Raw genomic sequence first — 11,255 nt, forward strand, 5'->3', positions numbered from 1 at the left:
GGGACAACCTGTATCCTTTCCTTGTGTCTTAAATGAAGAAATGCTGGCTTGTTTCATGCTGATTCTACTTGTGTAGACACACTTAAAAACACATTCCAAGTCCAAAATCACATAAATGAAATGCACATCATCTTTTGTCAGTTGATATAATTGTGTTCTACACATTTATTGACAGGTTACAAATTATTCTTAAATTTTAATACATAAAAAAACTTTCTTTTTTTCTTATTTATTGGCCAGGACATCAGCACGACCTCAGTCAGCATTTCTCACTTTAGACTTTTCATATGGGTTAGTTAAATTTTGACCTGTGCTCCCGTCTTCTGGAGAGTCACTCATCTGCTTAGGAATTGATGCTGGCTGTTGGAAAAGAGCCCAAGGAAGGATGCCATTTAAAGCCTTATAACTTTATTCTTAATAATCCTACTACTTTGGCTGTTGAGAGTGTCTACAAGAGCAAGCATTCCATGGGGAGCAGGGCGACACCATATGACCTATACTTATTTAGATTTCTGAGTGACTTGCTATCACTTGTACTGCATTTTTTCAAGTCGAATCTCTCTAAACCTACCAGTTGTAAGAGATAAGAGGAGTGGTAAAAGAACTCTTAGAGACAAATATATCTTCAACACATTTATTTCCAAGCATTCTGTCAAAGGCATATTCAATAACTAGTGAAACTTTTGTTGGCTATATCTATGTGTCTTTCTCCATTTGTGCATGTGTACATGTGTGTACATATGTATGTATTTGTGTGTATAGTAACATTCATGTGTACATATATGGGCCTATATACGCATATATGCATATGTAAATAAATATACATATATAAATATATGTGCATATAAATATATATCAGGTGTTCAGTGATTTAATCTACAGTTCCCAGCACATTGTGCTTATCACAAAGTGTACATCATAAACTGCTCTTAAGGATCTGTGCTATATGAGGGATATCCTTTGTACTTACTTCCCCCATTACCTTGTTTTTCATCCCTTTGAACAACTTCAGCCTTCTTTCCATAGGATAGCTTTGTTTTTGTTACTTACTGATAATAAAAGTAAAAGGTTGCTTGTAAAGAAAAAGAACTTTTAGGTCCCAAGCTAAAAGTATCTTATCAGTCTCAATGATTCATATGAGATAAAATTTATAATAGTACTTAAAGTGAAAAGGAATTCCTAGATCTGTTGTTTTGCCATTTAGAATGGCAAAGAATAATTTCACGTCACTGTTATAACTCTTAAAGAATGCAAGGGTAAGTGATGGTCCCTATCATGTCCCCACAAAACCAGTGGATCCTGACGGATAATAGTAGACCAGCAGAAAATCTAAGTAGCAGACATAGAGCATGAAAGAGAAAGAGCAGAAATGAGAGAGTGCAAGAGAGGGAAAAATATCATAATACTTTAAGTGCGTAACAGATAAACGAGTTTTATGAGAATATTCATACTGCTATATTGAGACTCTACATGTACATTTGAAGGTAGTTGATGTATGATAACTCATCAACATAAAATATAAAGTGATTTTGATAAAAAATAAAAATGACTCAGAAGAAATTATAAATGCAAAAACAGTCTTCACAGAAGCAAACTCTCAGAAATATTTCTTGACTTCGAAAAGGATAAATTGGCTGCAGTTAGTATAAATTTAGAAGTATGACAATTCACAAAAATATAAAAATATGTTAACATTTTTCATTATATAACCCAAAGGAGAAAGCAAATATTGTTCACATAATTTTTTAAATCACAGTTTCTCAGGTGCTGGGTAGGTGGCTCAGTGGTAGAGTGCTTGACTTGCATGAATGAGGTCCTGAATTTCATTCCTTAGCACGACATAAGCAGAAAAAATGAAAGTGGTGCTATGGCTCAAGTGGTAACACTAGCCGTGAGCTGAAGAACTGAGGGACAGTACCCAAGACCCAGAGTTCAAGCCCCACAACCAACAAAACCAAAGCAACAAAAACAAAAACAAAACAAAACACAGTTTCTCAATTTTGTGGCCTCAAATCTGTAATACCACTACTTCAGCCTAGGGTTAAGATTTTAGGTGTGGACATTTATCAACACTACTGATTCAGACTCTACTTGATAAAAATTTTAATCAGTATTTTGTTTTTAGTTTTGCTCTTTGTAAATTCACATGCACCTATGAAAAATGGTGTGGCCATCCCAATAATATTCTCAAAGTACCTCTTAATGACGACTCACAAAATGTTTTATTATATTACAAGGAAAAAATGCTATGAAGAAAAAAATAATTAAATATTAATGATTACTAAAATAAAAAACAAAACAATTACCAGGGTTTTCAGTATTTGAAGTGTACATAGTAGATTTTACTATTTTCTCATATTCCTGTACATGTAAAACTGGATAAAGCTATGAGTAGCCTTTAAATTTACCCAGTAAGATTACTATTTATAGTTCATCTCATCATTTATATGTGGCTTATATAATTATTTGTTCATCATTAACATATAACGTAAGGGAGCCCTAAAGATTTAACAGAAACTGTGTACTTTAAATCTTAACTCTTCACTCTGCTTCTTTAAACAGTCTTTGCAACTTCTCATTAGTAAAGTTTCTATAAACTCTGAAATGTACATACTTACTAGTACATGCTACTAGAAATATTATATACTTTATCAAAAAATTTTATGACCTGCCAAACAGTCTTAATTTTATCATAAATAAACAAATCCCAAAAATAAACATATTTAAATAATTAAAACTTTTAACAAACCTTAACATTTGCTGCAATGATCACTATGACAGGTGCCTTGTGTAGAATAATTGAATTCCTCTTCCTATACATCTCATGAACAACAAATACCTGGAATTATTTTGCTTTTGCCATGTCAATCTTGACTTTACTCTTAAATGTGTGCTTATGTACGAAATAAATGGTTCTAAAATTTCACATTTCTTTTGAACTTACTTTTTGTTGAATTGTCTAGTTTAAGAAAATCAGTTACACTTTATATATACAATAATGTTCTGTGCTCAATTTGGCTGCACATACACTAAAATTGGAACATACAGAGAAGATTAACATGGTCCCTGCAAAAGGATGACACGCAAATTAGTGAGTCGTTCCATACTTTTACAACAACAGATGCTGGAAGGGATGTGGCCAGAAGCGAAGCCTACTGCATTCTTGGTGGGAGTGTAAACTTGTTCATCCACTTTGGAAAGCAATTTGCAGGTTCCTCAAAAGACTCCACATAGAGCTCCCCTAACACATCAATCCCACTTTTGGGCATTCCCCTAAATGATCAGAAACAAGTCCATACTAAAACTACCACCACAACAATGTTTATTGTAGCATTATTTTCCATAGCTAAGATATGAAACCAACTCCGATGTCCCTCAGTAGAAGAATGATCAAGAAAACATTCTGTGTGTATGTGTGTGTGTGTGTGTGTGTGTGTGTATGAGAATGTACACTTACACAACCACTTTGGAAATCAGTCTGGTGAGTCCTCAGAAAGCTAAATATTGACCTTCCTTATGGCCCATTCATACCACTTCTAGGCATCTATTCTGAACAACAGGTACTAATATTCAAGGACACATGCACTCCATGCTTATTGCAGCACTGTTCACAATAGCCAGGATATGAAAAAAAAACCATATGTACCACCAGAGATGAGTAGATCCAAAAACTGTGGTAACTATACACAATGGAATATTTTCCATCCATTAGAAAGGACAAAAATAATGGCATTGTTAAGGAAATCAATCAAGCTACAGGAAATCATGTTGAGCGAGGTAAGCCAAAAGCAAAGAGACGATCGGCACATGGTCTCCATGATAAGTGGATGTTAAATCCAAAATGTAAGGTGATAAGAAAAAATTAACAACACTTAAGAAATCAAGAACTTCCACTCATCTGGTCGAATCACTACTAAATAACCCCATTTTGCTGATCATATGTGCACACTGAAGGGAAACCAGAGAACGACGACACAAGATTAGAGAGAATCAGGGAAAAACATACAATAGTGGGATCCATCAGCTGTACTGGACATTGACCAAAATAAACTAAGCAACTCCATGTCACTGAAGGGAGGGAGGGAACAAGTGAGAAAGAGGGAATAGCTGACGCTATACAAAACAAAAAATATACATATTTCAAAACAAAAGAAGTATATATATATATATATATATATATATATATATATGAAATAACTCTATTGCAAAGCTCATAAAACTCATAAATGTTGTAGACTATGATAGACAATTTGCTCCATCAAAGTTAGAATGTGTTTGTGACTTTAACTAAGCATCACTATCCCACAATATTGTGAAATTTGGGAACTTATGTAACCATGTAATCACAATAAAAACATTTGAAAAAATGATGTAGGTGGAAAACTACGTTGCTCTAAAAAACAAAAAAGGAAAATGTTCTGTGTGCATATGTGTGTACAAACACACACTCACACATATACTATATATATATATATATATATATATATATACATATATATGTCTATATATTAATTCTATGCCTCCACCAGAAAGAATGACATTGCCCAATTTGTTAGGAAATGGAAAGTCTTGGAAAAAATTATATTAACTGATGTAAGCCAAGTCCAAAGAAACATAGGTCCCATGGTATCCCTTATTTGCAATAACTAATATATGTCTGGGATAAGCAGAAATGTTGAAAAGCTTTGTGTATATTACTAAATAAGTTGATGTTAAGCTAAGTGACCCCCAAGATAGAGACACAATTTTTTTTCTTTCTTGCTGTTGTTTCTCACATATTTATAATGTACAACGTGATTTTTTTTGTTTTTTATACGTTCCTCCCCAACAGTATAACCCTCGTTTTCACTTTATTTGATGTTGGTGCACATGCATCTTGTATATACACTTCTCTAATTTGGGGAGGGAAAGGGAAAAAAAAAAACATGCTTAAATAGGAATACAGTTTGACCCATTGTATAACAATAGATGCACAAGACATTATTTTGAAAAACGAACTTTACAATTTAGGCTGGGGACATTGGGTGGGGCTTGGGGTTGTGAGGAGTGTACTTGTGGAGGTGGAAGGGAAGGAATGGTGGGGGAAAAACAAAGGAGGAGGTAACAAAGCTTGACAGGAAATGTACTTATTACTTTGCTCATGTTACTGTAACCCCTTTTGTACATTATTTTTACAAAAAAAGTATAAAAATGTTTTGAGATGGAAGAGTTTATTTTGCCTATTTTACCCATATATTATCATTAACAAAGAAACTAATGCAAAACACTGATATGAAGATATTTTGAAAAAATTGAGTGTGTGTGAATTCCTGCGTGTTAGCATGCTCAGAGTTTGAAATCAGGGCCTCAAGATCTCGCTACGTCTTGCTCTCTAGATTGGTGAGCTACTATATAAGCTACATCTCCATTCCTGGCACTTTGCTAGTTCATTAAAATTTTTGAAAATAATCTCATGGATTTATTTTGCCCTGATTGGCTTCCAAATGTTATCCACAGATGTTAGCCTCTTGAGTAGGTATCTCGAGTAGTTAGGATTACAGGTGTGACAAACCAGCACAAGGCTTTCAGAATAATTTTAAAAGTAGAAGAAAATTTACTTCACAGAGGCCTGTTTTATCATCTCCTAGTTTTAAAGCATTTTGGAGTGATCATATGTGAATTTTTTCATTCTTGAATTCTTAAAATACAGTAAGTGATGATATTTAAAAGTTTAGTACTTTGTAAAACGTATACTGGAACTATGGGACAGAAGAAATTTGCCTCTCTTTGGACCATAATTTATAAGCTTAGCTCTGTGCATAATAACCCAATGTCACAAACACAGTCTGTGTTGAAGACAAAATGTAACAGAAAACAATCACCATGGAAAATAATTGCTATGCTATTATTTCTTGGACAATATGAATATTGAATTGAGAGTACCAGAGAATGGAGAGAATTTATTTACCTTTTGTGTATTGCTGAAAGACTTTTGGAAATTTGACTCATTTCCTTCCTCACTGTGTGTCTTGGGCCATGCTCTTAGTGCCTTTAACTACAATTTTTCCAAACACTAAAATGGTAATAACATTAGCATTATAGCAAATATTATCTTAAGAATTAAGGGTCCTTAGGATGATGAACTCTTTTCTCATTCTTGTAGAGGCATTATCAGATGAGAGGAACTGTATTTATGTTTGCTTACTTTCATTTATTCTTCAGTTTGAAATCTGAAGTACTTAAAACCGAAAGAAACCAAAATTAGACAGGCAGGCTTTGGAAAGAGCAATCAATGTAAAATAAAAGAAATACATATAGCTATGTAAAAGGCCTAACTAAATTGTTATATAGTTTCAAGCATAAACAGAAAATGATTTAAGCAATATCAAGTTATTGAAAATGTTAGGAGTTGCTTAATTTTTTCCTTTCTACTACCTTGAATTAATTATTTTTGTATAGAGAGATTAAAAATGAGATTAACAAGATACTTGATTAAAAATGGACAAAAGTTTGAATAGACATGTTTTCCATAAACCCCTCTATATCACCAGTGGGTTTACACAGTTGTGTTTAATATAACTTCTGTGCTGGCTTAATGCATTGTGAGCAGAAGTCATTAGAGAAATGTAATTCAAAATTACTATGATACTACTTTATAATTATTATAACTCTTATCAAAAAAAATCAAAGGAAGCAGGTGTGGTGGTAAATGTAATTCCAAGCATTTAGGAGGTTGGATTTCAGTCTTAAGCCAGTCTGGGGTACTGAAGATAGTAAAAATTTGCCCTTTATTACCTTTGAAATAAAAGGTAATAATGTTGGTGAGAGTGTGAGGAAAAGGAAATTTTCTACACTCTTGGTCAAAATACAGGTTAGTATTCTCCTTGTAGAAAGTAGTATGAAGTTTTTTAAAGAAATCATAGTTGACATACCATCTGACCCACCAATCATGTGATTATTTCTCTCCGGGTAACTCGTAATATATCTGTAGTCCATTATTATTCACATTATTCACAACAACAGCCAAGATATAAATCGAAGTTCAGTGTTCAACTACACTAATAAAGCAACTCTGGTACATGCACAAATATCTTTTTCTGTTTCATCCTTAAAAAAACAAGAGACTTCTCCCATTAGCCACAACTTACAATGACCTGAAAGATGGATTCAAAATGAAGAAAAATGTTATGTTCTGATCTTTGTAAACACACACACACACACACACACACACACACACACACACACACACACACACACAGTCCTCAAACATTAAGACAGAATTTTTTTTTTTTAAAGTAAAGCAAAGTGGAACTTCTGGGGCATTTAGTTCAAAATGCATAAGATACTAGATATACATTATGACCAGGTTTAGAGTTGTAGTGTACAACATGAGGATACAGGGGACAACATTGGCCTTACATAGGAATGAAGCTAAGTAAGTAGGAGTTGTTCTTCCTAGTAGTGGTTACTCTTTTAGTTGTTCTTCCTTCAATAATGGATGAGATGAATGTAATTCTTTAAGTATACCTGCCTATTTTCAGAAATAATAACAAACAATATAGCAATAATGTTGCACACTCAACATAGAACAAAATGTCAAATTAAAATACATGAGATTATCCTTGATGTAAACTAATTAATACAAATAAGGGAAACCATGGGACCTATGTTTCTTTAAGTCTGGCTTACTTCATTTAATATGATTTTTTCAAAGATCTTCCATTTCCTTACAAATGAGGTGGTCACATTCTTTGTGACACAAGCATATTTTTCCACGTGTGTTTATCTGTAAGTGTGTACGTGTGTATGTGTGTGTGTGTCATTTTTGGTAAGTATTACTGTGATACATAGTAGTATCTTTACTGTGGCCTTGTTTGTGATCACCTGGTTATATGCCCAGAAGTGGGATTACTGGGTAATAGGGGAGCATTATTGTGTACATCAAGGATAATCTTATTAGATGAGCAGAATAGCTCAATAGCTATGTACATATGATCGTATAAGGTGATTCCAAGTTAAATGAACTCCAAGACATGTTCTTTGTTATTGTTGTTCTTAATGTACTATGTGATTTCTTTTTATCCTTTTGTGTTTTCCCCACCTATGATTAATCCCCTGTAGTCACTGTATTGGATTTTGATACCCTGGGTATTTTCAATATGTTGATCTGAACTAGGGAAGGGAAAGGAAAAAAAAAACTAAATGGTGAGACAAAGGACAAAGGGGGAACCTATGCAACAGTAGTACTCAAAAGAAAATATTTTGTAAGTAAACTTGGGGGAGGGCATTGGGAGTGAAGAGGGAGAAAAATAGGGGTAATTTAGAAAAGAAATAAATTAATTACCTTACTTATGTAACTATATCCTATCTGTATATTACCTTGACAATAAAATTTAAATAAAAATAAAATAAAATATATGAGAGCAGCAATACAGGAGATGGGAGTGGGGGAAATACTGTAGTATCAAAGAGCAGAACAGCTGTGGAAAGCAGTAATTTTACATTAACATAGCAAGTAATAAACTAGCATACAGATTTTCAGCTTCATGTCAATCATTAAAAAGGGAAAACAAAATGCACAATCAGCATACCAATAGAGATAAAATAGAAAACTAAACAATTAAGATGAAGCGATGACTTGGACCAAGAATAACAAATGACACAATTAGGAAACAAATAACAAGCTGCTGTGCTGGGAGGGTGGCTCAGTGGTAGAGTGCTTGCCTTGCATGCCTGAGGCCCTGATTTCGATTCCTCAGCACCACATAAGCAAAAAGAAAAAAGCCAGAAGTAGTACTGTGTCTCAAGTGGTAGAGCACTAGCCTTGAGCTGAAATGATGAGGCACAGCACCCAGGCCCAGAGTTCAGGCCCCACGATCGGACCCAAAAAAAAAAAAATAAAAAAAAAACAAGCTGCTAAGTTTAACAATGATCACCCTTAATTCTATTGACTTGCTTACATCACAATTTGTTAGAAGTATAATTCAAATCACAGTTTAATAGTATGTCATTTTAATAATAGTTTACTTATATTATTGATTTCTTAATATTGAATGTTTAATATATAATTTTCATTTCAGCAGCTATAGAAAAGAAGAAAGTGAAAATAATTTTAATAATATATTTAATGAATTGTAAAATTGAGAAGCATTAGAATTTAAACAAATAACATATCATTATTGCTTCATTTCTGTGAGTTAATGTAATAATTCAAAGTGTATTCTACACTTAGCACTCATCTTAACATCAAATAATAAATTATTGCACATGACTCTTGGTATTAGTTGGAAGGGTTCATCACTGTGGTAAAATTCACACCACATAGTACACGAGGGTATGACCCCTCTCATAAAGCTTAAATTGAGGAAATTTGATTTCTACATGCATGTTAAATTCTTGTCTAGGTGACATCTATAAAATTATTTACAATTATATAGATGAGGACTATTTCAGATAATACTTAAAAGTCAAATTCATTAATTAAATTTTTATTATTTCATACCAAATAAATATTTACAGAGAGACTGAATTTTTTAGTAGATGATGGTGTATGTGTGCCAGAATATACGTGTTAAGGCTTATTTTATATTCATGACATTGTTTCTAGAGTTGGATTTATTTGTCCATTACGGGTTAAGTGTATTATATTGGATCTATGAAAGTAAACTGAATGTTTATTCCATTAATCCTTTGTCTAATCCCTATATAAATTATCCATCTGTTTGAAGTAATGAAAATAACAACAGATAAAAGCAAGATAAATCAGTCTGTAGTAGACAAGTATTTACACCGTTATTTTGAAAGTTGGTCTTGTTTTACACTACAGAATATTCTTGGGAATATGTGCTCCAGGCTGGCCACAACTGAAGAATATTATGGTTTGATCTATCATAAGAGAAGGAAGGAAGGGGAAGCTTCCTTCCAAAAGTCTGATCCCAGGAATGTGATCTACTTTATGGTGCCTACTTGGAAATGAATATTTTTCACAGTCAACCTTGAAAAGCCATTTTGATAGACGACTTCTGTAAGTGGTTACAAAGCATTGTTGATGGCTTTGCAAGGATGCCTGATTGCCTCATTTTGAGACAATTAACAGGAATTTAGTCAGTTGTTCTTTGTATCTTTATTAGAAAAACCCATTGACTCTAGGCAAGGGGATCACAGGGGCCCAGAGAAACTACTATCTTGAATAGTAATCCTTTACATCTAAAACAACACACACACACACACACACACACACACACACACACACACACACACACACACACACACACTCCATTAAGCACAGCCCGGCAGGGTTGCTATCACAGCCTAGATGAAATCAGGCAAAAAACAGAAGCTGAGAGTCATTTAGCTGATAACTAATATATTTTTTATGAGGTAGACTCAAATGAGACTCCAAAGAGAGGATCAGAAAGACTGATCAGAGAGACTAAAATTGGTCACACAAAGATTGGAAAGTAGAATTCCTTGTAGAACAAATAAATCATAGAAAGCTTGTGTATGTAAGAACAAGACAGAAGACCAAATTCCAGAAATGCACATTTTCTTAGAAGTCAGCTTAATCAATTATCAGTGCAAATCTTTGAATTCTTAAATATTTGACCACATGTGGGAGAGGTTGAAAAGAAAGAAAATTTCATCACTCTATTAGGAAGTCCAATATCACATTAGGAAGTAATCAAGCACAGATTTGTAATAAAAAAAGAAAAAAAATTATTCCAAATGAGGGTTTCATTTCTTTTGAAGTAAAAGTTCTTAAATTAGGTGCTAGCAATTATCATACAATTGATCCAGTCCCCCAGATGAGTTGATAATTGACTGCAGTATTCCCACATGAAGGAAAAGAGAAAATTTACAAATGTCTGATGAAATGAGGCGAAGATGAAGTGTTCTAATAGTAATATCTGAGGTTTAGACACTGGTAAAGATGTGGATTTTCTTTTCTAAAAAGCCCCCATTTTTACCTGGTGCAGTTGCTCACAGCTGAAATCCTAGCTACTTAGGAAACTGAGATCTGAGGACTACGGTTCAAAGCCAGCGTGGGCAAGAAAGACCCTGAGACTCTTATTTCCATTTAACCACCAGAAAACCAGAAGTGGCACTGTCGCTCAAGTGGTAGAGCACTCAGCTTGAGTTGAAGAGTTCAGGGACAGTGCCCAAGCCCAGACTTCAAGCCCCTCAAACAACAACAACCAAAAATCTCCCCTTTATGGACTACCTTCATCTCTTCCTAAGATTCAACGAAGGAGCCATTTATCACCCATTACACTTAA

The 11,255-nt window shown here is 33.8% G+C and overlaps 1 non-coding gene across 1 annotated transcript; it reads left to right on the forward strand.

Moving 5' to 3' along the window:
• The first annotated feature begins 3,005 nt into the window (after positions 1–3,005).
• LOC122099704 lies at positions 3,006–3,111 on the forward strand. Its single transcript, XR_006145994.1, has one exon. It is a non-coding gene; the product is annotated as a U6 spliceosomal RNA (small nuclear RNA).
• Positions 3,112–11,255: the final 8,144 nt, after the last annotated feature.

The sequence above is a fragment of the Dipodomys spectabilis genome, unplaced genomic scaffold (genome assembly GCF_019054845.1).
Source record: "Dipodomys spectabilis isolate Male_0828 unplaced genomic scaffold, ASM1905484v1 ptg000529l, whole genome shotgun sequence".
Taxonomy (NCBI): domain Eukaryota; kingdom Metazoa; phylum Chordata; class Mammalia; order Rodentia; family Heteromyidae; genus Dipodomys; species Dipodomys spectabilis.